General features: G+C 45.3%; 1 protein-coding gene and 1 long non-coding RNA gene across 3 annotated transcripts in view; one reads left to right on the top strand and one right to left on the bottom strand.

The window, feature by feature from the left end:
- LOC135385210 (uncharacterized) lies at positions 1 to 27,686 on the top strand. The gene is made up of 4 exons (XR_010420349.1): positions 1 to 278; positions 24,886 to 25,021; positions 25,085 to 25,278; positions 27,554 to 27,686. It is a non-coding gene; the product is annotated as an uncharacterized LOC135385210 (long non-coding RNA).
- LOC135385209 (uncharacterized) overlaps positions 1 to 27,816 on the bottom strand; it is a 281,039-nt gene that overhangs the window by 202,746 nt on the left and 50,477 nt on the right. The window contains exon 2 of one of the 2 annotated variants that reach the window (XR_010420348.1): positions 25,743 to 25,871. The gene's annotated coding sequence lies outside the window, so the exon portion shown is untranslated. Of the gene's footprint in view, positions 1 to 25,737; positions 25,872 to 27,816 lie in introns of both variants that reach the window. The other variant, XR_010420347.1, reaches the window with a different exon arrangement.

The following is a 27,816-nucleotide window of genomic DNA, read 5'->3' on the forward strand; positions in this document are numbered from 1 at the left end:
TTGCACTGGAGGGAGAGCCACGTTTGTGCTGCTGCATCGTGGCGCGTTTATGAACTAAAGTTAAAGCGCTGGAAATTACAGTTTCCGGTTCCGGCGGCTTGCGACGCTCTTTTTTTATGATGCGTTATTTTTCCCCGTGGTCTCTGATAAGCGAGAAAGAAGTATCAGACTCGCAGATCCGCGTGTGAGAGTCACTGCTGTTTGAGTGTTCCGTGAGGAAGAACTAACGTCTGCACTAATATGCAGCTTCTTGGAGCCTACAGCATGGATGTTGAAAGGTTCGTACCGAAGGACGCTAACAGCGCCATCTTGCCTGTTTTTATTGAATGTGTGATGTTACGCTTGTCTGCTGTCCCTGTATGTCTAACGCGCATCAAAAATGTTTTTTTTTAATACTTATGCTCTTGAAAGTGAAGGAACGTCTGGCAGCACAAAGACGCTATCTCCGAAGGCAAGGTGTCAACCGTTTGTGACGTTGAAAGGTTCCACTGAGCTCCAAGCTATTTATTGTATTGTATAGCGCGTCATGTAGGGCTACGTAAAATGCAACATTGCGACACGCTAGCCGTCTTTCGATTGGCGGTGTAAATCTACGCATGTAATTAAACGTACAAAAATGCGCTACTAACCTTGGGAGTACGTCTATACATCTCTTATTGGCATTATTATTTTGGAGCAGAGCCCTCAAGCTTCGGCTTCACGGCTCTAAACCACTCACGTTTCCGTTTGAAAAATCACGACTCGGCTTAATTTCATTATGCTCTGTATGTATCTCACTCGGGCAACCGTAGAATCTGTCAGGGTATGTACCCCCAGTGAACCCTGCGTTCTTGCAGGAGTCAGTGACCAGCTAAAGAAACAGTCTTTGAATGATTGAGCCTGTAACGATATTCCGATCGTGTTTCTGAAAGATGGACGGGTGATATTTCGCGATTGGTGCCGATAAATATGGAGGAAGGCACATCGGGTATAGCGAATGAGAACGAGCATTGAAGCATGGCCAGATATCGGAGGACGTCAGTAAAAAAATAAAAAATAAATGTATATGGCCCTGAGATGAATGCCTACTCAAATGTAGGACTCTATATTTCTGCTAGCGCCACTCATCTTACGATGAGCCCTGAAACGTTTTCCGCCTCTTTTTTGTCGTCAAAAATTGCAGTGTATACAAGGATATATTTGTGCTGTTTCAGCGGGAATTTGTGTGATGGAAACAATGCGGAATGATATCTTTTGCGTGGCGTGGTAGTAAAAAAGTTATTCTCACAACAAGAAGGGTGAGGTGTAGGGAGTCTATAATGCCGTAACCATGTCTTACGAGCCTTTGCTCATCGGTTCGTCTAGTAAACGAGCCATGTTTTGCACCAGTGATTTATTCACACCACCCCTACACCCCCCAAACACCCCCTCAAACTGTTTTAAGTGTGCACCCCCACAGGGGACCCTTCTATTTCAGCTTTACACACATGTCGATGATACGTTATGCTGTTACGTAACTGTAATTACGAACCCCACCCCACCCCAATTTTTTGCAACACCCCCCCCCCCCCCCCCCCGTGCTTGGGATTCGGGATAAACCACTGTTTTGCACACGACCCGCGGTGCACACCCTTGAGGTAAAAATAAGCGAGGTTCTTTGAAAAACAAAATTCCTGTTGAGGAACACCATTTCCACGGACTCCCTATTAGTATAGTTTATCTATCACTGACATCTGTCTTCTGGGTAGTTTCACCTCAAATCGAACAATCCGGTACACTTGATGTCTCGAATAAACGGGAAAAAACATATATGTCGAAGCCACCGGTGAGTTAGGACAAATAAACGCTTTCGGAATTCTGTGCGCTGCGCGGTTCGGGAAATAGGACGAGGAAAAAACTGCCTATCAGAAAACGATGTCGTCACGCGCAGGTTTGACCGTCCCCTGCAAAGCTATTTCTTGTCGCGTTGTAGTGATATCTTGCTCTGGCTTTAGACGACCTAGGATACAAGAGGGTTCTGCGTTGGCAGTGCTGTGTCGATTTTGGTTTGTCTGGAAAAAAACATCAAAGTTGACTCAAAGCGCAAAAAAGCACCATATTTACTGCAACTTTCCGGACGATGTACAGGTTGAGCTTTATGCCATTTACTTTATTTGTCATTCATGAGGCTATCGTATGATATATAATTTATTGCTCTACTCTATCAGGAACGTAAGCGATACCTCTTTAAGTAGCACCATACCTCCGAAAAATGACGAATTTTGGGGAGTCCTTATCTAAAAAACTTCACCAAAAAGATCTCGTAGATAGTACTTAGACTACACACAGCAGAAAAATCAAAAGTCGGACTTGATCGGTAGGCGCACTGTGAATTTTTTTTTCGGCTCTATAAGCGGAGCCCAATCAATCTGTGGCACCGTCTCCCGCGTGGGGCAAAATCGAATTTTCCAAACAGATATTCAACTTCTGTCTTCACACGAAAACGAATTGCTATCATTTGAAACCGTTCTAAGCGTTTGCGTCCACGACAGTGTTATAACCGCTGAGTGTAGATACAGATACAGTACCTTCTAGGGCACTACAGAGCAGTGTAATGTACTGTAACTTCGCCTCTGTAACGGAAGATAAGAGGCGCTTCGGTATGCATCTCCTACTCTAAACGATACAGCGGCGACTCCCGTTGTATTCGTCATCATTACAATAAAGACACGCAACTCATCTACCGAATCACACTACCCCTAGCGCTGCGTACCAATCGGTAAAAAGGAGAGGGAGGACCGAAGAGACTCTTGCGGCTGTTCCTTAACTTCCGCTATCCCCGTGTGAACCAGACGGAAGAACACGCAATTGGCAGGCGGATAGCTGAGCGGGAGAGCGCCTTGGTACGGTGTTCCGCGCAAGAAATATGTGAACCGAAACCAATTAATTACTCGAAGAAGCACCAAGTGTTTTTCTTCTTTTTCTTTTTTTATGTTGCTCCTCTTTTTTTTTATCGAATATTTTTTTGCGTGAGGTTCCGATTGGTAAGACAGATTCCGAAACCATCCAAACTGAAATTTCAAAGTTATGAATTTTGTTTCATGAATGAGCGTACGCAAATGAGCAGCTCACTGTTCAATTCTTGGCCGCTGTCTCAGGGATGCTCACTGAAAAGAAGGCTTTTCGATGGCCCCAGCTGTTTTCGAATTATTCAGCAAGCGGCCTTCGTGAGACACCCGGTATACATACGCAAGAACAATTCGAAAAACAGTACATGCATTGACATATATATATATATATATATATATATATACGGTTACACAGTACATGCAATAATATATGTGTCTACAGACTTGGATAACGAGCCTCGCCCGGAAGTTTACAGTGAATTCGAATATTAATTTATTGCAAGTTAAGGGTGTTAGTTATGTAACTGTGCACGCAGAGCTTCCGACAAAACGTCGACTCAATCTGTAACAGTTTTACCCCTAAGATGATGTATCTGACACTGTTCTTAACGTCATAAATTATTATTAAAGCGATGAATTACTGAATTCGTGAATGACAAGGGCCGTACGCCCCGCCTAAGCGCCATGTTACCCAGGCATGCGGACTATCTGCGGTACATAGTGCACACAGTGGCATTAGTATGGCATGCAAACACTTCAGCTGGTGCCCTGAGACTGCATGCTTCATGCGACGACTGCCACAGCTTCTTGTGTGTGAGGAAGAAGTGAACGTTTATTTCAAGCATCATGATACCTGCGTCTGCAGGAGAATTTCGCTGGACATCATTTAAAACGATCTGGAGTAGCGGGTCTCTGCGACGGCACCTTTATTTGTTTTCCTTAGAGCCACTAAATAAGAGTCATCATTCTTCCTTTCCCTTTCGACCACTGCCGGCGCCACAACGCAGCGAGGAAAGGAGAACACAACAGCAAACGTTAACGTTCCGTGTCACTCGCGCGGTGGACATCAGACCGCTTTTAAAGTACCGAAAGCAGTACAGGTGCAATCTCAAAAGATTTCTCTCTTCCGCAGCCCTCGCCCACAGCGCTGTTAAGTCACAATTTTCCTCCTAATCGTACTCAGTTCTTTTTTTTTTTTTTAGAGAGAATTAAAATCGAAAATCACGGGCAACACTGTGTCGAAATGGTCACAACTGCGTATTGCTAGTCAAGCACGGCGGGCGACAAAACTAGATTACATGCGGACAACACTGGGTCTACAACGAAAGAGGTTGGCTACGTGTCGGCAACGTAACCAACGGGAGCAGCAAATCAGTCGCCAACATAGATCAGTGCTGCTTGACAAATTGGGGATTATTTTCCACTAGACGTTTTACGTCAAATTTGCTAGCAAATAAAACCATTAAGCGGCCCCAGTCACACAACTTGTTGCGCTGGGTTTAACCCACGGGTTCAACTACGCCGTCAGGATAGACTCTGCTTTACGGAACCTTTAACATAGAAGTGACGCCTTGTATGCCCTCTAACGTCAAAATTTTCGTACGCGCGTCACAGCAGGCGAGCATCCAAATGTATCCCGAGATAACCCTTCACTGCACAGACGAAACCGCCTCCTGAAGCATTGAGGAAATCTGTGGACCGATCGAGCGGAACGCGATGGCCGAGCACACGGAGGCGACGCGCCCAACGGTCGTCTGCGGAGAAAAAAAAGAACAAGAGACGCCTTTGCGCGCCAAAACCGTTCCGAAAGAGAGAGTGCCATCACGGCAGACGAACGAAGAGGAGGTCAAGTACTCAGTGTGGGGAAGAGAGGCAACCCTTGCACACCAGACTAAAACCTAAAACGCATACACGAAAGAGACGCAATATATAAATAGCCTTGAAGAGGTACGGGTTGGAGCTATCAAGCTATGTATCGGAGCGACCCTTCCTTTGCCCCCCCCCCCCCCCCCTTGCGTGTGGACTTGCTGCTGTTCTTGTCAAACTGGTTGCATGGAAGTCGCGTGTACGCTCCCGCAAGGAAAAGAAAGAAGGAGCCACGCAAGGAGGAAATCAACTGGGCGTCCGTTGAGAAAAGGGTTGTGTCGTCTGCTTGATGGAGTTGACCTCAGTGTCGTCTGCGTGCCTTTCGGATCACTTTAGCTTCGTGTTCGGGGTGTGTCGTTCCGAAAGCCTAATGAGCAGTGGGAGTGAAAAGAGCACCGGGGAGTAATAATAGTGATAAGGTAACGTGTAAAAAAAAAAAAAAAAGCACTGTAAACCGCCGTTGCAGGTGTAGCGTCATGAGCATTTCACAAGAATGCGTGAACTTCTTCAAAGTACACTTGTGTTACGTAATGCATGATAGAAAGGGTGGCATGTAGAAGTAAGGAAACTCGGGCCACTTTCAGTTAGTGCGATGCGCAACGGAAGAACAATCGCTTTTTTTTTTACTCCTCCGGATCCCGAATACGAGCCAATGGGTTTTCAAATACTGTGCCCACCCGGTGATGCAAACCAAGAGTGATGCCACTGTTGCACACGGTATATACCGATGGCTACCTTCTTTTATTTTTATAAAATAGTCACGCGAAAGAAGCAATGGCAAGGGACACAATTAAATGGAGGTTCATCCCTCGAGGATCATGAAGTCCGAATTCACGCGTGCGTTCATGCTCTTTGGAGCTTAGTGTATTGTGGGTAGGCTTGTTCGGTCAAAAATTCCTTTTGGTGAGCAGTACTCATTTAAAAAATCACAAACTACCACGGTTACTAATGCAAGATATGAGAAAAACTAACGTTTTCTTCTACGGCAAGAAAAAAGAAAAAAGTTGAGCGGGCCCAGTCGTGTCCGAGCAGCTGTGTTACACATGAAAACGCCACGATCTCCGATTTATTTGCTCCTTTGAGGGATTTTAGTTAAAGAAATACGAGTCTTTGTTCATGTATTAATTCGATGCATTAGTGATTTATTAATACCAACAACATGTAAGTCGCTATGCTAGGCTTACATTGTACACAACTCATTGCCCCAGCTGCATGAACTGCAGACGCGGCGACACCTGTCGTGTGGTGATCGTATTCAGTGGTGGCAGGTCTCTCCGTGCAGGAGGGTAAGTGAAGCCGACTCCGAGCTGGTACACGGCCACGATCCAAACGCTTACGACAGTTGGAGCATGCGACGAACTCCGATACTGTACCTCCCGGAAACTCTGCCCCCAGGACTGCCCGACGGTTGGCCGCCACCTTCCTCAGGTCCCGCTGGAACCACAGTCTGTCGCACACACTGCACACGCGGTGAAACTCGGTCGCCTCGAACGACAGTGCGAAGGCGGCGAGCGCCGCGTCCCATTACCGCTGATCCTGGGGTTCTCTGGCAGGCTCTGGCTAGAGTCACTAAATAAGCTTTGCTTCAGAGTATCGACAGTGAAGTCCAAGGGAGAGCACGAGCGCCATCTGGTTTCCGCACCACACCGGTAGCATCCCCAGTTGAGGATCAAAGACGGCTAACGTAATGCTCGCTCTGGAATAGAGAAGCGTGTATGATTGTTGTGCGGTAATCCATGTATTATCCACCTGAGCGTCCCGAAGATGTCGAGGTGAGCTCAAGGCCGTCAACTGCTGCTTGTAAACGAAAGGAACATTTCACCCGCGCACGATAGATGGCATCGTGCGCTAACGTGCTCAATGCGCGTGCGCGTGGGTAGCGTGGCGCGGAGACAAGATGGCGCATGCTCGCTCTTGGAACTCAGTGTCGATACTCTACTCAGTGACTCTAGCTCTGGCTCCTCTACGATGCTGAGCCCCTCCCCTCTCTCTCGATGCACTCCATCGTCTTTGTAGGTCACTTTCACACTCGCACAGGTCGAAGTTGCCCCACTGGTAGAGGGAAAGGGCTTGCCGTACGCGCCTCATTCGAATTTGCCTCCGCGCGCTAATCTTCTTCGGCGCTCCCGTAGCTCTCTCTATCGCTCGATAGTGGACCTGGGGGCTTTTTACGTTCCTCTCGAGACGTGCTTTCTTCTTATTGCCGTTTCCTTCGATTCTGATCATATTTTAGTTTCATATATGCCGACATTCTGGCAAAATTGTGATATTTCAAATTTGCAACTTGATGAAACTTTGGTTACTGTTGTTGAAGCCGATATCGCTTAATGTTAGAACGTCGCAATCGCTTTCCAACGACACCTCGGTCGGCGTCCTAGCTCCACGCGTTCGCGGGATGGACTGCCCGCAACGTACGCGTACCCCTATATTTCCGTCTCTCTCGCAAGCACCTGCCACACTCAGAGATTGCGTCAGCCGCCGCAGTGACCTTGTTAGCTAGAATTTTACACGTGTAAGTTACCTGGATTTAGCCAGTTGGTTGCTATCAGTTTATTACTCACCGAGTTATCGCGCCAAAAAAATTCGGCATAATTTCGTTGCATCGTAAATTTTGAACTGGCTACCAAACCGAACTTACAGACGTTTTCACGTCAACAAAAGAAAAGAAAAAAGGAAAGTATCGGATACTAAAGCAGGGAATGCCGCCTGTTGCAGGGTTGTGACGTTCCTATAAATGACAGCCTGTGTGGAATACGTAAGACTATGGCGTCACATAATTCAAATTTCTACGAAGGACGTAGTACTTACATAACTGTGCTCGTTTTGCGACCAGTAGTTCAAATTTCCCGTAGGGAATACTACACCCCTTTGACAAACCTTTAGGATGTAAGCTGCGGATGCAAAATGGAATATTTCCACATTGCGTTACACTTGCGCGGTACACTTTACTTACACGTTACACTGCGCTTACACACCAGCGGCATGGCCGAGTGGGCTAAGGCGTCCGCTCGTTGGTCGTAACCAAGGTCGTGCTGAAGACTGGGAGGTGGTGGGTTCGAATCCTACCGCCGGCTGTGCTGCCTGAGGTTTTCCCTGGGTTTTCCGAAGACTTTCCAGACGAATGTCGGCACAGTTCCCCCTGAAGTCGGCCCAGGACGCATACTAACCCCCTGTCCCCCACTCCTCCCTGCTATCCTCTCTCCGTCTGTCCACATCTGTACGTCGCTCATAGCCACAGTTGCTTCGCGGCGCTAACACCCAATCAAAAAAAAAAAAAAAACTGCGCTTACACTTTACAAGCGCGGTTACGGAGAACATTTCAAGAAGCGCATGCATCGGGCTCGGGCGTTGAAGTTACGTGTTGCTGGAGGTGGAAGACGATATTAACTCGTTAATTTTGTGTGAAGGGTCAATGGCACGTGGCTTGAATGGGGCAGATGTTCGCGATAATTAAATATTGTCCGCTCGAACATAAACTTGATTGTTGTCTGGCAAACGTCTGCTTCATTCCTAACAAACGCTCAGCCTATGTAATCAACGTAAAAAATAGCGCACATAATGTCATCACAAGCATGATGTTACTAGACGTTATGTAAGACTTCCACAAAAGCGAGAGGCAACAGTGAATGTGTAGAGGAGGTGCTGTCCTGCATTGATGCATGACCCATATGTATATTGTGAATATCATACTACAGTAGCATTAGTGTACTAGGAACATAATTTGGATGTATAAGGGAAAGCGGAAAGGCGGGGCAAAGCGGAAAAGTTCTCTTTTCTGCTTGTTGGTAGCGTCACCATCAGGGTTCCGAACCGAAAACCGAAACAACATTTAACGCTCCGATGGGAAACCGAAAATATGTTTTCGGTTCAAATGGAAAATTGAACCAGCAAACCAAACCTAGAAAATTTACAAACTCGCCAAACAAAACAAACGAACAACTAACAAATTGAAAATTTAGCTATTTGGCCCTCAAGGGTACATAACGCAAGACCTCAAGTGCACAATACATGACATCCGTTGGTGTTTGGGTAGGCAACTCCAGAAACCTCGCATTACAACAATGTGCCAGAACGCAAGACGGGCTCCTTGTTTTTGTCTCTAAGTCACATGGTAGGACCTTGTAACCTCTCTCTTTATTTCTCTCTTTGTTTGGAAGGAATGAAGGGGATTACCTTCGCTGCAATCAATTCTCCTTACACCATCGGAACCGGTTCGAACCGCGGTTTCGAACAGCTATTTTTTTTTTTTTTACTTCGGAGCTGAACAGGAACTGAACCGTTTTCTTTGAACCGGAACGAAAAACCGTTCAGTTCGGCATCCTGGTCACCATCACTCCATGCGGAATGTTCATCGAGCAACCAGGACTTTGGTTTGTGGACAAAATTTCGTGTCGGTGCACGAAGATGTTAGTAAGTAATTATGTTTTTCACTGCTGTCACTAAAATGGTGCATAATCGCATAAAGTCTGCAACTTATGCTGGAATACTTTTGATTGATAGACAACATGTGAGGGGCAAAGTGGAAATGGCCAAAGTGGAAAGTCGCCACTAGTCGTCTTTGAATAGAGGAGAGAGGAAAGAAGGTACCAGGGCTGTAGAGATTTTATCTTCCACCACGGTCTTTTAAGAACACAAAACGAACTATGAATAACAATAAATGCTAATGCTTATAAGTTATAGAATGAAAAAGTGTATTCCAATTTTGTTCCAATTAACTCTGACTAGACCTCTATACAGTTATCTTAACAAAAATGGATATTTATTATTAACGTGTATATATGACAAATGGCTTCGAACTTGGACGGACTGTGGCCTGCAAGACAACAACATTTTACGGCTTATCATTATGCGTTTTTCAAATAAACCTTTTTATTCTCTCCGTAGGAGAGCGTACACTTCCCACATTGCTCCTCAATATTTTCCAATATTTAAGTTTTTTAAATACAATATGCACTGTGGCACACTATACTATTTAGCCACAAGACCAAACGATCTTTTAAGTGCAGAATTTTGCATGTCCATGCGCGCTGATATGTCCGAAAAAATTACGAACAAAAAAAAACGTTCGCCTATATATATATGTATCTCTCTTGAATAGTTGAAGTTTGGTCGGACGGCTATATAATTATAGTGAACGTTGAGATAAATGGGAGATAGAAGAAAAAAGCAGGGTAAGTAACAAGAAAAAATGTTTATTAAAACTTGAAAGTTATAAAAGCTAGGGTCGACGTGTACGTTACGGCGGAAGCTCCGCCTTCGTCAGGATGAAATAGCTAAAAGTGGCCACGGGGCCTAAAGTCCCTTATCAGTTATGAAGTAGAAGTAACATTGAAACGCGATTCTTATTCATTTACTGCAGCTGCACAAATACTTTTCAGCGTCAAGTAAACCCAAACAAACGAGTCAACGCGAAATACATTTCGAAAGCTGTCTTCGAGTGTGGTGTCCCTGAGTGGACACAACCCTCGAAATTTCCGCGGTGCACACAGCAGAACGCACGCGTCTTGGGAGGGTACGGCAAGGAACGGACGTTCCTGCATTTGGGGGTACCAGTATACGGGACGCGGTGACCAGTGATGGCCACTAACTACTTCTACAGTAGTTTAACTATAACTACTAACTACTTCGCGATGGAGTAGTTTAACTAGTAATTCAACTACTTTTCAGAGGAGTAGTAAAAACTAATTCTTTAACTACTGCCATGTATTGTAACTACATCTATAACTACTTAACCTTGTCCATCAACAACAATCCCTTGTAGTGTTCTTGGACACCTAAATATGAATCACGAGCAATGACAAACTTTGGCTCAAGCCATTGCTACGATCGTCAAATACAATGCTTGCGGCTGGATTCTTTCTGTGCCTACTCGATAAACTAAGTTGCAGAATTATTTTACAGCGAATGAGGCTAGACCAGTAAAGCTTGCGGCAAAATCTGAAGTAGTTGGCGCCTGCAGTAACCTAACTACTGTAGTTAACTACTCAAAATAGTAGTTTAACTAGTAATTGCCACTATATTTCTGCAAGTAGTTGATAACTACTTTTTAACTACAATCAGGTAGTTTAACTACATGTAGTTAACTACTGGTCATCACTGGCGGTGACCACTGTGCCACAGGAGGTCAACTAGCCTGTGTATTGTATTGGAGAAAAGAAAAACATGGGGATGTGTAGGCTCCGTCAACATGGATACGTACCTCCTACTCCATAGCTCCATTAGCTGGGCGCTGCACGCCATGGAAGGTAATGAAGCACAAGAATAAGAAATAAGTGTAACAAAACCGAAGAAAAGTCACTTCAGGAAGAGGGGACCCAAAGTCGAAGAATCGAAAGAGTCAAAATCTAATATCTGCGTCGATAGTTCGAAGAACGCTACCTATGAGGTGGAGGCCAAAGCGTGCACGATAAAGCTGTTTATAAGTTATAACTTCTGTATCGCAAATTTCGTGGAAAGGAATAACAGGAAGTTTCAAGATTTTCGTGCTCGATAAAAACCAACTGCATATATAATATTTTATTCTGTATATATATCGCCTCAGAAAAGGAAGAACGCATTCACATCTGAGACCTGTCGGGAAAAAAGAAAGAAAATGGAAAGACGAATGTACGGTGCCAAGTGCCAGTCTCACTGCAGCTAATCGGAAAGCATGAACAGATTCAATGGCGATTATCCAGAAGGCCGAATCTCTAGACTTGGATGCCAGATGTGAACGTCAGTTTGTCGCTCTTATAGTCGTTATTTTACTCTTCCGCATTGCATTTTTCACTCCTCTCCCCTTGCCTTGCCGCCCGATTCGACTATGGGCGAGGGGAGAAGCACCAGTACAGCTATCTTACTGCGATCGGTCAAACGGAGACAGCAGAGCCGTTCTGTGCTGTTTCAGCATCTGATAACGTATATCATGGGTATCCTGTGCGGAATGTAGGTAATATAACCACTTATAGCAAGCTCTACCGTTCTTTGACGCCAAGATCCACAGCCTTTACAGGTTCATTTACACCTGCGTGTCTGCGTATTGTGTACACGCAGCTTATCAGGAGCCCGATCTTCAACTTATCGTTATCCCCATAACGCGCGTTAAATGCATCCACTTCGCCCGTGATTCTCCACGAGCTCTTGCACGAGCCTATATGAAAACGGCTTTGGAGCGCGCAAACTTCAAATATAACAACTGCGCTTACAATGTCAGAGTTCAAGATCTGAGCCCTGGACTGGACCATAGAACTGCAACGATGACAAAAAGAAAAGAAAAACACCATTAGCAGCAGCTTGGGATAGTCAACTGCGCCCAAATTTCCAATTACTCTTGGGTTTGAAGAATATAAAAACTCATGTTTTGCACGAGTGTTCTTTCCATCGAAGTTGTCCCACCCTCTCTCGGTTTTGTGCACATCGACTTCGCATGGTACAACACCTTAGCAACAACAGGTCCGACCATTATCCCACCTCTTATCTCATTTATATGTCAGCCCCCTCTATCGCCGTAATATAATCCCGCACGGAAACCCTTCAACAAGGTCAACGTACAGAGAGCAAATTTCGCTTTCGAGCGCGGGGAGCGCTGCGGGAGGAGCATGCGCAACTGGTCGAGGTCGTTCTTTTCAGCGAAGGTCAGACGCCGTCTGCGAACGAGCTTTTTTCGCGGACGCACTTTCGAAGAACAAGACGGTATCAACTTCACAGCGGTTTCGAGTTCGTTCACTGCAGAGCGAACACAGCGTAGATAAACGCGGAGAGATCGTACACAACGAAGTCAAGGCTGGGATCAATTCCACAGGTGACAGCCTCCGCGGAAACGTTTTGCCCGCCCGACGCATGTTGCCAAGCGCCTTGGAAGTCTCGCTCCTTTTTGGTCTTGGCGCAGAAATGCGTTTCTCCTCGAGGCCGATATCATGCAATGGGGCTGCATATCGCTATCATTTGGTACAAGATTTGATCCCCAGCCGAGTGGGCTTCAAATAGGTCGTAGCTCATAAGCACCAAATGCTCATAACCTCCAAACGCTCAAAACCTCCAAATGCCCATATGCACCGAAAAAAAGTTGGTGGTTTTGAGCGTTTGGTGGAAATGAGCAGGAGGGGAGAAGCTGCTCATAAGCACCAAACGTCCAGAACTCCCGAATGCTCATATGCACTGAAACGCGGGAGACCACAAAGGACGGGTCTTCCTCTCCCGCATTTGGAACAAGGTCATAGGGTGAGAAAGGTGGAATGAATGGCGACTACCAAGGTCGCTTCCCAAGCAGCAAAATGTACTGAAAGTCGGGTGCAATAGGGGTGGACGGGTAGGTGGAAGGCCTTGAACAGATTCGTGAAACTAAGGAACATCGATAAGACACATACCGTCCACCCCTATTGCACTCGACTTTCAGTGCATTGTGCTGCTTGGGTTAATGTGTCAGTTTCAAGTTTATGTAACAGCTTGGTCCTGCTTGTATGTAGTCAGAACGAATTTTTATGGAAGTTTATTTTTATCTTTATAAACGAAGTTCATGAAGTTCGAATTTGGCCGAATGTGTGGGTTTGAATGGGGTTATGGTGAGTCAATGGGTGTTTGAACGTGACAAACACGTCCGCCGTAGTGTCCGCCCATTTGGTCGAATGCCGTTTGGTCGAATGCCGTTTGATCAAATGCCGTTTAATCGAAGGCGTTTGGTCGAAAACCGTTTGATCGAAGGCCGGTTGATCGACGCCGTTTGTTCGGAAGACGTTTGTTCGAAGGGAGTTCAAAAGTGCATGCACCGTGTCATCCGCACTTCTTTTTCTGTAACTTTTGAAAATAAAGCTCAAATTGAATTCCATAACCGAGAAGGCGCTATTCGTTCTGGCTACATACAAGCAGGACCAAGCAGTTACATAAACTTTTAACTGACACATTAAGCGGCCTTGGTAGTCGCCATTCATTCCACCTTTCTCACCCAATGACCTTGTTCCAAATGCGGGAGAGGAAGACCCGGCCTTTGGTCGCCCGCCTTTCGGTGCATATGAGCATACGGATGTTCTGGACGTTTGGTGCTTATGAGCAGCTTCTCCCCTCCTGCTCATTTCCACCAAACGCTCAAAACCACCAATTTTTTTTCGGTGCATATGAGCGTTTGGGGGTTTTGAGCGTTTGGAGGTTATGAGCATTTGGTGCATATGAGGCACAACCTCCAAATATTGTGAACTGAGCCCGCCTGTCTCGCTTCGTTGCATATTCGGGACGTTGAATCAACGACGAACGGACATTCTCAAACGTCCCGTTTAGCACTATCAGTCATTACCCACTAATGCGGCAGTGTGTAATTTCGAAAGTGCCCCACATCTCGATTTGGTAGTGTGCGTTTTTATTATTATTATTATTATTATTATTATTATTATTATTATTATTATTATTATTATTATTATTATTATTATTATTATTATTATTATTATTATTATTATAGGGGCAATGGCGGCCGAAGATACGTTTGCTGCTCCTAGGATAATTCCAATTACCGTATTTTCCGGTGTATAACGCGCACCCCTAAGAAGGGGCCCAATTCGAAAAATCTTCGATGTATAACGCGCACCACAAGGGTGCTACAAGCTTCTGTACTGCCGCCAGTATATACACAATAAACCACAGCGGTGTATCATATATGCATATGCTATATTTGAAACACATTTAATCAAATCCTTTAAACTCAGATGCAACAGCGTCGCTGGCATGTAGTATACTTCAGTCTCCTCTCTGTTTTCCGTTTTACGTCCCTTGTCAATCACGCCATGCTTCTGAAATGAATTCAAGGTTATTGTCTGCTGAATAGCATCCTTAAGCAGCATCAATAACCTTTTATGAACTCCAGTGCTCTTTCGCCAGTTTTGTCAACTGTCTTTAAGAGATATGGAAGAAAGCCACAGCACACTCTGGAAGAGGCATTTGTACGTCACCGACCTGAAAAGGAACTCTGCAGGAAAATATTTCCGTGTACAACGCGCAGGACCTCTTCAGAACACTTTTTTACTGTATAACGTGCGCGTTATACACCGGTAAATACGGTAGCTTTTGGTCATTCATGTTCCAGAAAGGATGCTTTCGCAGATTAATACGCTTCTCACTGATTCTGCTTGCGCCATTTCTTGAAAGACGTCACCTACACAGTAATTTTTTACACCTTTCGACTGTATAACTATGTTGTCATGTGGGCTGGCACAACAGCTTTGTGGTACAAGTTCACACAATACGGAACGATGTTTTGGAAAACTCCCTTCCAAATAGTGTATTTTACAAAAAGCACCATTTCAAGGAGAGAAAGAGACAAGGGGGAGGGGGCGATGATTTCATTTCAAACACTCTTTCAGGTGCATGTTTTCGAAACATCTTTTTCAACACCGTTATTACACCTTTCAGTTCAGCCTGCGGAATAAAAAAAATAATGATTTTTTTTTTTTTTGCTGTTGATGCAAAACACCCCATTTACTGCGTAATCTTGCGTGTTTTAAGGTTCTGATTGAGTGCAATCGAAGGGAGGAGAGCCTCACAGAGAGCCAGCACCCAAAGCTCAGGGATCCCCCCTGGCCTGTAACCCTCGCACAGAGTGCTGCTCTCTCACTGGATCTCTTACATAAGACATCCACTGCGAGGCACACGATATACGAGCGCATGTACCGCTATGTACTTCTCCCCCTCCAACGGGTTTCCTGAAGAGCATTGACGTCGCTCCACAAGGAAGGAAACGGAGAGTAGACCGGTCTGCTTCCGCCCTAGACGACCTCGTCTGGGTCGCACTTCCCGTGGCTTTGATAGCGAAGTGGGACACAGGCGGCTCACCTTCGCCTGATGCCATTATGCGCCTTCTTATATCCATCACAAAGGAACCTTATCGAGAGGGAAAAGGACCAGGGAGAGCGCTGCGTCTTCGGATTTTGCTGGGAACCAAGTTCAATGAAAGCGAGAGATGCGAAAAGATTGTTTTTCTTCCAAGTGTTTCCTTCTTGCGGACGACAACATCTACATGATGATGAGGAATTATACAGGGCTCGTCTAGCAAACTTAGTCATAGCCATTTGTCCAAAGTTTTATTGGAATTTTTTAGCAAACGTTATGGTCATGTAGAAAGAAAATGAAAAATCAAGCAAAATCTCGCCCCATGCATTTTCAATGGCCTATCTCACGCAAACACCATCATTTTTTTTCTTGTGTCTGCTTCACGTTCACATCACCTCACACAGGCGGCGCTGCCTATAACGATGCGAGATACTCATGCAGACGTTATGTACCAATCCTCTTCTTCTGTATGTTGGCGCCACCTGTGTGCGGTGAAATGAAAATGAAGCGCACATAGAAGAAAATGGCGTCTTTTGAGTGAGATGGGCCATAGAAAATGCATGGAATGAGATTTTGCTCTATTTTTAATTACCTTTCTACAGGACTATAACGCTCGCAAAAAAAAAAAAAAAATCAACAAAACTTCAGATAAATGACTACCAGTCTGCAAAATTTGGGGCTGGCTAACACCCAGTCTTCTATTTTTACGATGCGATAGAAATGTGTAACGTTTGCGAGACAAACCCTGTAGAATAGCGTAAAGAAGTTTGGAAGGCCTCAAAAAAAGAAAAAAAAAAAGAAAGAGTCTGGGTGAGTAGAGATTAGGATTACAAGCCCTGGGATATATATCAGCAGCGACGTCTCATCTGCCCAATATTGAGGCACGCGCATTCTTTCTCCTTTCTTTCTTATTGCGGTTGTGTGCGCCGTCAGTCCGGCGTCCGAAGCAGAGCAGTCGATTGGTCGCCTTGTTCCCTGGCCGTAGCAAGCGATTCTCGGCAGCCAACCAAAGTGCCTAACTGATCTGACGTCACAACACTCCAGAAGGAGCTGGGAGAGATTGCCGCCGCTGCGCGTGCTGTTGTACCATAATATTTTTCAGGAGATGCGCGCTTCTCAATGGAAGTGTTCCTGAAGTACGCACGTTCTTATCAGGCGGTAAAAAGAAAAAAAATAACAAGAGAGAGAAAAAGAAAAAAACATGTTCGAGGTGCCTTCCGTGCGTTTTGACGATTTCGCACGTTACAGTGCCGGACGAAATCTAACGGAACACGGGAGCTGCGTCATTCTCTCCCTCCGACAACCTGGTGGCGGAGGGAAAGGGGGTAGTGTACCCTTCCTGACGGGAAGATCGGTTAAATTATCAGGAGGATTTCTTAATGACCTTAATGGGACGGGAGTAGTTCAGGGAGTTCAAATGACAGCGTTCCATGCTTCGTAAACTTTTGTCTTCATTGCCATATGCGGCTTGTATACAAGAGGGCAGGGTGTCCCAAGCATCGTCTCCACCAAAAATGTGTAGCCTACGGGCACGCATTTTAAAATGCCTTTGCCGCCTAACTGAATTCCTCGCCCTTCCCATTAATATTTGTTGAGACCCGAGTGGCAATTCTTTCCCCGGCCCCGTCAGAGTACGTTGCTTCGCCCCACTGAGACGCGCGATTGGTGTTTCCAAAGGCACAGCGCCAGGTTGGGCCTGTCTCGTTCCCCCGGGAATTTCCCTTCTTGGACCTCACAAGGGCGTGTTGTTATCGAGCGGTCAGCTTGACCCTCCCCGACCATCTATTATTGGTTATTCCTAGTCGCGGTTGGCCAATGAACAGTGTGGGGCACCGCACATGGGGGCTGAGGTTAACTGGATGACGCATCCTCTGCGGTTAGCCGTAGGCCAACGGGCAACGTATGTGCTGTGTCAGCATTTGAAAGGCAGCCCAGAAGAAAGACCCTTCAAGACGAGAAGTGATTGCTCTGTGGGCTTCACGGGCGTGGTTGTCTATTCGTTTCGCTGTGACATCACGCCGTCAGGTCGGCACTGCTGTGGTAGTTGCCAGGTTTTCGCTTCCACATAATCGAATGCTACATCGAAGTGCCTTGTCATCGTGCTGTCACTGCGGTTCCCCCAGTACTTCGAACATAAAAGTAGAACGCCAGCAAGCTCGTGTAAATGCGTGTAAGTCAACATTTCCCCGAGTTTTATGGAGAAGAGAGGCACAAGACAGTCACATTTTACAGCCACATTTCTATTGTCAAAGCAGAATACAGGCACCGCTGTTATTATACGAGTTTCGGCTGAAAATTAATGCACAATCGCACGTGGCGTGGTATCAGTTACATTCGCCCTCTCCTAACGTGCCAAGAACCGGCTCGTTCTTTGTCAGTAGCCGTTGCCATGGGGTACAGTTTTCCTCAGACGCTTTCAGACGTATGTCGGCACAGTTCCCCTAGAAGTCGGCCCAGGACGCACATTTCCCCAGGGCGTCAGTCGTGACGTTGCCCACATACGTGAGGCCGACAACGGCAAGCCCTTTCACCATCACCACCACCACCACCACCACCACCATGGGGTACAGTGCACATGTCGACGAAAAGAAGGCCCAGCGACTGAATTTTTGACGGCCGGAAAAGTGAATGCTCGTGACACTCATCGTCGTTTACAAGCCCTTCGTGGTGATGAAAGTGTTGATCGAAGTACTTTGCATAGGTGCACAAGAGAATTCCATGTATCGCAAGCTGGCATAGCGAACACTGAAGGATGAGCTCAACTCTACTGAGTGTTCTGGGATGCCAAGCACGTGTATGCGTACCTGAAACCTGTGACGACGGCGAATTCTGTGCGGTACAGAGATCCGTTAAAACGCTTGAGATGACGTGTGTGACGTGTCCAAAAATCCAGAGCCGATAGCCATGTAACCTGACGACGTTCGGCCACACACATCACGTGCGCTACCGCTCTTTCTTTCTCACTTTTTTTTTTTTTTTCAAACTCCTCATGCGTATATTTTCCTGTATCTAAATAAGTGAACAAATTCGAATATCTGCATTTTGTAAAATCGTGCTGGGCGTCAGTCATCGAGTTACATTTTCCTGAATATGACGAAACTCTATATAAAGCGGAATTGTATTCCAAAATGCTAGCAAAGACAGGCAACACTGAAACCAGTCGGTATAGTTCGTTCGATGGGTTTTGTCGTAGCCTTTATCACGATTTTCATAACCTATATTTCAACCATATTTCGTACTCTTCATATTCGCATGAGATGGACCTGATGCCATTGCAATATTATACAAGTATGGATGACGCTCTGTTTACAAACATGTGAGGTCACGAGGAGACCGGTTCGAGGTTACATTTTGCTGTGGTTTGCGAGAAGCGGGAAAAAACGCGTCGGCTGATAGGCTGATAAAGCTGATAGTGCCCACCAGCACGCCTTGCGAGGTGGCGTTACGTAATCAATGACGTAGGGGCGCAGGTCGTTTATCTCCATCTTTTTTCTCCTACCATCGTCGTCGTCGCCTTTGTTCACCACCTTTATTTCTCTCTCCCTCTGGTATTTTTTGGACGAATGGGGTGAAAGCGACAGAAAAATAGCCTGTACCTCTTGAACGAGTGACAAAGTACCAAGGGACTGGCTGTTTGGATTTGTACTGTGTGAGATAAAAGGTCACGTCACGGCAAAGGACGTCCTCTCAGCCAAAGAGGCGAAGCTCGCAAATGAAAATTTTGTACACCAACTACGAGGAGTGTTCAAGTCAAACCGGGACTTTCTGTCTCCTGAGTGTACATATGGCTCGCGCTACTTCTTTTTCGTCATTTTCACACGCGACAGGCATCCGCGTTCACCACGTGGTGGTCCAAAGTTTGTGCAAAACAGAAGACACTTGCTGGACAAGATGGCCGACAACGAGGTGAGCGCGCACATCGAACAGCGAATCGTCATGAAGTTTCTCGTGAATGAAGGCGTGAAGTCATCTGAAATTCACAGAAGACTTCAGGCTCAGTATGGCCACGATACACTTAGCCGCAGCAAAGCGTTTCAGTTGTGCAAACGGTTCCGAGACGGCCGTACATCAGTGCAGGACGATTCCGGCCGGGGCGGCTCAGAGCCCAGTGTCAGAGTTCCTGAGAACATCCAACGTTTTTCCATGGTTTTCTGGGACAAGGCTGGCGTTGTTCATGTTGATTTTCTGCCCAGTGGTACCACCATCAATAATGCATATTACTGCCAGGTTCTCAGGGGTGTGCATAAGGCGGTGAAGCAAAAGGGCCTCATTACCAAACGAAGTTCTCCTCCTACAGGACAATGCACGCCCGCATACCGCGCATCTCACGACACGCACCTTACAGGAACTTGGCTGTTAGTTGCTGCCACATCCCCCTTACAGTCTAGACCTCGCCCCCAGCGATATCCATCTCTTCGGGCCACTTAAGGCGTTCCTTGGGGGCAGCCACTTCAGCTGCGACGACAAGGTCAAGAATGCGGTCCGATCATGGCTGCTGCGCGCCGGTAAGGATTTCTACGCTGCTGGCATCCAAGCCCTCGTGAAACGCTGGGACAAGTGCATTAGTGCAGCTGGAGATTATATTGAAAAATAAAACTAATTTCTCGCCTGTAAGTTCATTTTACTTTTGCGAAAAATGAAAAGTCCCGGTTTGACTTGAACGCCCCTCGTACTTCTGCGTCATAATAAATCCTACCCTCTAAATTGTGTTGATGTTACCGTTGTTTGTGCTTAGCATTGCCTGTATTGATTTGCGGAATGCCCTTATGTGACTCAACAAAAATGTGGTACATATTATAAGGATTCCCGGTGAAGTAATGCAAAAGTAACGGCATTACTTATCTGAAGTAAAGGCGTTAGTAACGCGTTATCTACTACCGCAAAAGTAACGAATAACGTAAAGCGTTACCTTTTGAAAAAGTAGCGAGTAACGGTAGTGTACTACAAAATCAAAGTAACTTCCCCACCTCTGGTCTATAGGTAGTCCGCGGAGCAATAAGATCGATTAGGTATTTAAAGGCAACACTCGGAAACCAAGAAAGGCTGCGCTTCTCGAATTTCTCAATTTCAGGAAATGACGTCCTCTTGACTTCATCTGTCACCGAAAATAAATTACAGAATTTGAACAGGTCTGACAGGTTGAATCATCCCCGCTCTGAGGATTGCTTCCAGTGCTGCGAGATAATAGGCGCTAAATTTACCTGGTAATCGCTTCCCATGGATGAAATATGCTGGCAGGAAAGAAACTTCTGCGCCGGAAACCACAGGGACGCTACCCAAGAACACAATAATAGAATATTATATGCTTTTCAATGCTGATCCTCTCCCCCTGCATTTTGCGTCCGCTTTCCTGCCAAACTTAAAAGTTTTGTTCCCATAACCTCATCACCAACGCTAATTTTTTGTTTAAAAAAATTGGAAGGAGGAGCCGCTTTTTTTTTTACCACACACACACACATATCTACACATACGTCCAGCCCGGCAATATTAAATCCCCCAGCGCACACTCGTGCGAGCTCCTCTGTGCGTCTAAAACAAAATAGCATGCGTCGATCATAAAACTGCGCTGTGGGCAACACTGTACAGCGCCCATCATCCATCACCGTCAATCGACCAATGGGAGGAGGACATCTCAGGAGGGGTCATACGTCATAATTAAAGCGAGTTTATCAGTTTATTCTCGCTTGGGCGTCGCAGGCAAGACTCGAATATGAATTCGAACATCGCATCCGTCTAAAAGAAAATAAAGAGAGAGAGAGAGAATAAAAAAAAACTTTGCCGTCCCTAGCGGAATCAGTATATATAGACGCATACTCGGGGCTCGCGAAATGGAATATAAAGGGAGGAGGTTCTGTCGCTTCGAATCGTCGACCACGCCAGCGATCACAAACACAGCACCTATTATTCTGCGGTGATAAAAGGATTGCATTCCCTGCCTAAAGTACGCGCTTGCTCCTTACTCCTTTTGGCATCAGCCATACGTTCCTTTCGTCTTTCCTTTTGTTCTTTCCTTTTTTTTTTTTTCGTTTTTGCTTCTAACTTACGAATTTTATCGAAATCCTGTCAACGACGCGTCGAATAGCGCCCACAGGCTAAGGCGCCAAGAATATCTCTTCGGGAAGAAAGACGACGCAGCAGATGAATGGTTGTTCGTTTAATATATATATATAAAATAATGAACGACGAAAAAAAAAAAGAAAGAGTAGCGACTGATATCGGGTAGGATAGTAACTCCCTCAGCGCCGTTTTCATTATTCTCGAATCGAGAAATTCGGTGGGCCTACCAGGGCACAAAAAAAAAAAAAAAAAAAAAAAGGAAAGAAAGAAAGAAAGTAAAGAGACACGGGGATACGTATATATAAGTGAAGGAAAAATAGAAGTATAGAAGGAAGGCATTCATGCAGTGCCACCTATTGTATGCCCCAGCTAATAACGTGGAGCTGGAACAAATATTAAAACGACACTGGGTATACCGATAGTCCCCTATTTTCTCTCTCCGACTTTTTATTGCCCGTGTAGCTTTAAAGGCTGCGGGGCTGGAAAATGTTTATTTTCTTTCTTTAATCGATGTCGTCGTTCGTCTTCTTCTTTTTTTTTTTTTTTGTTGTGCGAAGACAAGTTCGATATCTATGTTCTACAAAGATGAACGCACTATAAATGACGTCATCGCAGCCCCTGATTGGTCATTGGAAGGAGTGCGACAAAAAGGATGGGAGGACCATGTGTTGCGTTGGAAAGCTTCTGATGGAGAAGCTCAGACCATAAGCGGGACTTCAATAAATTCAGGAGTTGGAGTCTATGTTGATGTGATTCGTGTGGCCATGTGTCTGGTAACTGTTATCGGTTTTCTCGTGCACTGATCTCTTCTTCGTTTAGGAAATTCAGCACCAGGTACAATAATCGTGTTTGTATACTCAGTCATTTCAATATTGTAATTCAATCCAGTCTTCGACTTCTCATTCCATGTGAGCGATTGTGTCGAAAATCAGAGGAGAATGTACCTGAAAGATTGCAACATCGTTGCCGTCGAAAAAGATAGCGGCAGCAATCGAATCCGCGCTCGTTGGTTGCCTGCACCCGCGACGTGTGTTGCATTCGTTGGTTGGTGTGTACCAGGTCTCAGAACAGTTATTTTCCAGCGAGCAAATGTCGGGGAGATCGCAAAGACGGCTTCACAACATCACAAACATGTATAACTCTGCAAGGGTTTCCGTATAGGGTAAGGTAGGGCAAGACGAGACAGAAATTTGCAATTGAACGTGAAATTTTTATGTTTAGTGTTTTTGACAAAAAAAAAAAAAAAAACTCGCCATAGACATTCTCACGGTCAAGAGCTTCTGACATGCAAATGCAGAACGGATGTAGCCGGTCTAAAATACACTCAGAATAAGAAATTCAAAAATGCAGATTGTCTCATCTTGACCCAACTCTCGGGGCAAGACGAGACACCGCGTGGGGCAAGATGAGACACGCCGTGGTAATGAACTATAGAAATTATCTTTTGCAATCCAAGCAGAGAAAGTGAATCCCGTGGGTCCCTAAACAACCCCCCTGAGCCCACCGCTCACGTGATGTGCAATAAAATCACACAAAAACCGGTGCTATTTTGCTCCGTCCTTTGCAAACAAGACACAGCCAGTCTGATATGTCGCTGGTCACTCGCTGTTGCGTACATTTCTGCTTTGCTGGAAATATCCTAGGAAACAGGAAAATTTGCTGGAAAATCATAGGTAACATGCAAAAAAGAAATATCTGATGAACAAGCGTGAAGCCACGTAATAGTTGACTTATCCGTTTCTAAATTACATTAAATTTAAGTTGTATTAATTTTTAATTACATTAATCAGTCGCGTCTTGCCCCGCGCATGTCATGCGATGCATTAATTTTTCTGTTCTGTGCATACATCAGTGCCCATATTTTGCATACATCTAGATGAATGAATAAAGGAAGAGGATGTGAACTTACTTTGACAGAATTAGCCTGCGAAACGCTGCCGCACAGATGACAAGAAAAAGGATTACAGAAAATCGCGACTTATTGGCGGGTCTTTACATTGCAGAAGTAAACATCTTTTTTTTTTTTTTTTTTTCAACGCATACACCAATCCGTACGATTTTCACGTGCAATAAAGCGGACATGTAGAGCCACGTATGAGTAAAGTTTCAAGCGCATGGAGCAACGCGTCTCCGAGACAGGCGGCGTCGAGCGCGAAACGTCGATGTCTTGCCTCGTGTCTCATCTTGCCCCACCTTACCCTACGTTGAGCTATCTCGGCAGGCGAACTATTAGGAATACTAAACGTGTTTCAAGTACGCGAGGCAAAGGTAGCTGACCGTCTTATATTTTTGCAACGGCGTAAGGGAGGAAGAGCAAGACTGCATTGTATTGAAATTTTGAGTTTCCAACTGTCACGCTTTCCCGGAAAGTGAGGAACAGAAATAAAGTCAGCTCGGTGACACAGACAAATGCTTCAACGCTATTTCGTACAAGCCATCAGAGCGAGAGGTTCCATACGAGCTTTTCTTTTTATCGATTTAGCTTCCTATACTCACACCATCTTATGGAGGAACCTGAATTTCTAAGGCCAGGTTCTCTGGAGCTATACGTGACTCCTGCTCTGCTTTATTTTTAATCTTTAATTTTTCTCTCCTTTAGTATCAGTTCACTCTGACAGGTGATTAATGACCTACGGTGTCAGTGCCAATTGGTTGACTGAATGACGGAGCAAATCATTCGCAATGCGAATCTTCTGATGCACATCGTTAAATACCACCTAGAATTTTGCTGATCAGCCCGCAGATTCTCTGTTTTTTTTCACGTGGGGATTTACACCTGTCGCCCACGCCACTATTGATCTCACCCCTTCCCCGCCCTATAATTTTTCAAAGGTTCATAAATCGTTTCGCACAAGAGCCACGGCTGGTAGGCACTGAAGATGGCTACAAAGAGTGTGTGCCCAGAAAACCCCCAGCAGGCACAATCCAGGCTTTATACGTTTTACGACCAGCATACAAACGCAATATTGCTTGTAAAGGAAGCGAGGATGCAAGAGTCTCCCTGGCCCCACCTGGCCCATGGAAGTTGATACAAGACAAGATCTTCATCTATCAAAAAGAGCCTCAGCACTGCATTTGCATGCAGAACCGGAGGATCTACGCCAACGCTAGCTATATCTCATACATACAAACCGCTTCCTTCAGCATAGACCAAACATGCGTATGTCTCTGTTGAACAATCCTGTATTGTTTGGAAGGTCGTAATGAACCCTCCTTGACCCAACGGGAGCTAGTGATCTGTGACACGGCCACTGCCATAAAAGACCCACCGTAGACGAGAATAACACTCCGTACTGATTTACAGGCGCCGATTGTTCCAGCAAGCGGGCTGCTGCATCAGAATCGTATGAGCCGTTTGCGAAGGACGACTCCAAGGACGCATGTAAGGTTCCTGCAGGAGACCAGACGTCGTCTACGTGGATACGAGTCAAGTGCGAAGGGTAACTAAGAATACTGTAGTGATGAGGGTCCTTGCCTTTGCATGTATGTTTCTATCACCGCAGGTAAGCAACAGCCAAGGAATCGGTAGAAAGGAGGTCCTTGCATGATAATACGGCTCACGGCACTTCTGTGAAGTACAAGAAGCAGCGCAACTCGGATGTTTCTGCTCTTGCATGTTGATGCATTGCATTTAGGCACGAATTACAGACAACTCGTCGAACGCTGGGGATATGCGTTTGATTTTTTTCTGCCAAAGGTACGTTTCGATGTTTTTGTTGATCCCATCACTTTTGTAAAATTGCATAATCATCATCCAGAAACGGGTGAACAGCCAAAATTCAGGTTTACGGCAAATTATGCTGTCGATCATGTTCTCGATTAGAAAGTTCTGCCGACCACCAATCAAATCGATTTTCCTTTCCCTGTTTATATTATGGCGATACAGAGCATCCCACACACTTTTTTTTTTTCATGTTTGTTGTCGTTCAACATGGATCAAATCGACTCGAGTATGTGGCAGAGACGAATCTCTGAGGTCCTGTTCCTTATAACGTTATGTCGCGAGATGAAACTTTGAATGACAGATTGTTTTCCGCAGGCAGAACCCCCAGCTATTCGTATCGATCGCACAGTTGCTGTTTCTCTTCTTAGACGGGAGCTTTCATAATGAAAACCACCTCGCTCATCTGCAAGAGCTTATATATGTGAAACTCACCTCACCCTTGTCGTTGTCTAAATCCTTCGCCGCGTCAGAGCGTGATCCCTCGATGATGAATGCACACCGGAAGCTTTTCTGTTATACCTTCAAGCAGCCACTCGTCTGCTCGAGGTTAGCGCTCCCGTGACCACCTGTGATATAAGGAAATCGGCAAGTTTATTACAGATGCATGTCAATATAAAGGTTCGCGTCAGACACAATGCAGGCGATCAGGAAATTTTAACTATTGGTACAAAACTGGGATCGGTTGGTGCGGTTTCATTGGTAAAAAACAATATGGTGGCGCTCCTGAAGAGGACTGAGTATTCCAGTTCTCGTAATTGGAAGAGAAAAAGAAATATAAATAACAGAACAATGAAAAGAAGCCAGAAACAACATTCATTGTTATAACACCAATTGGTGTCCATAAAAATAAAAAAAATAGAGGTCGTAGAAAGGTACCCATGCTGCTTTGCGTGAAACCGGCCTCGGTGGGTCAGTTGCTAGGGCGTCCGCCTACTAATCGATCACAATGTGACGGGTTCGAACCCGGCCGAGGTTGCCAGCAATTTGGGGCAAGGTATACAAGTAACTTGGACGCGTCGTCTTTGGCGAGGGACGTTAAATACAGCACCGTCTGCTGAACTTTCGGAGCACGTTCAAAAAAGCCCTCAGTGGGGGAATTAACCCACACATCGTCCACTTTGTCGTCGTTCATGGCCGTAGTTGTGTCGCGACGTAAAGCCAGGAATTATTATTTTATGCTTTGTGTGAAACTCCTAAGAAGTCGTATATAGCGCGTCGTAGCCATAGCAACATGGAAAGAAATCCAAAAGACAGTTTTGGAAATGCTCACGAATGAAATGCAAGAATGCTTTCTTACGCGATAAGCTTAAATCAAATTCACGGGGTAAGGCATTGTATAGTTGGTGGTACCGTTTCGTGTTTCAACGCCGTTGTGCGATGGAAGCTCGAAGGAATGCCCACAAAACGAATGTCATTGCGACGTATGCAACAATGTAGTGTACAATGATTCAAGAAAGTGTGGTCCCCCCTCCCTTAATTTGCTCCCGATTTTATTTAGCTGCCTGCTAATTTTGGCAGTGTAGCGTGAAATATCCTTAAACCTGAGTTGGTTGTATCCCAGTTTCTCTTCTTTTTCTTTCTTCTTCTTCTTCTTTTTTCCTTTCGGCAAACGCCTATTGATTATCGAGCGTGGGATTTTTTCCTCATGTATCTCACTTCTACCTCGCTGTCTGCGATCGACTATAAAAAGGCCAACAGTTATATAATTTGAACCGGTTCGAGATTAATCTAATACTACTACATTCAAGTGACGGGGGAGGGGGGAAAGAAAAAGGGGTGGAGTCGACTCATATCTATGCGTAGCTCAAGCCGATAATGATGCGGAACCCAGGGGAGACGCGTTAAAACGACCAAAAAGGCAGAACGGAAACCTGATTGCCGTGTTCTTATTTGACAGTGTTTTGTGTCACGTTCACTGAGAATTTCAGATTTACAGGAACTCGCACACATATGTACGGATGATGGTGGTTACTGTGAAGTTTACAGGAAATATTCTAAGCGGCACAGCGAAACAATAATATCACAAACACCTCGTATTACTTCCCGCAACGACTGAAGAAATTAGTGTTTACCGGCCGTACAGAACGCAGTGGTTGCGCGAAAGCCTAAATCCGCCATACAGGCGTTGCCCCCAGGCGGGAACATGAGGCATTAGTGGTGTCGTTCAACGTGAGCTCCTAGCGCCATCTGAGAGCTTTGGCTGTAAGTGAAGCGGTATATTAATTTTTGTGCTCTCCTTTTCTTGCAGGACAACGAGCAACGTTTGTGCAGTTAAAAGAAGAGAATACATCATGTGAGAAAATTAAGTCTGCACACGGACAAATAGAGAAGAATGCGTTAGGTCATCAATAAAAAAACATTAAACAGGAAGAAAAAAAAAACAGAATTCATTGTCTTCTCCTGTCGCCATGCCAGTGTTGCAATCTCAAAAGAGTTATCTATTCGATAACCTGACCACTCGGTACGTCACAATTCTCTCTCAATTGCACTCAGTTTCTTTAGAAAATTTAA

Source organism: Ornithodoros turicata, chromosome 2 (genome assembly GCF_037126465.1).
Source record: "Ornithodoros turicata isolate Travis chromosome 2, ASM3712646v1, whole genome shotgun sequence".
In the NCBI taxonomy this organism is placed as follows: Eukaryota; Metazoa; Arthropoda; class Arachnida; order Ixodida; family Argasidae; genus Ornithodoros; species Ornithodoros turicata.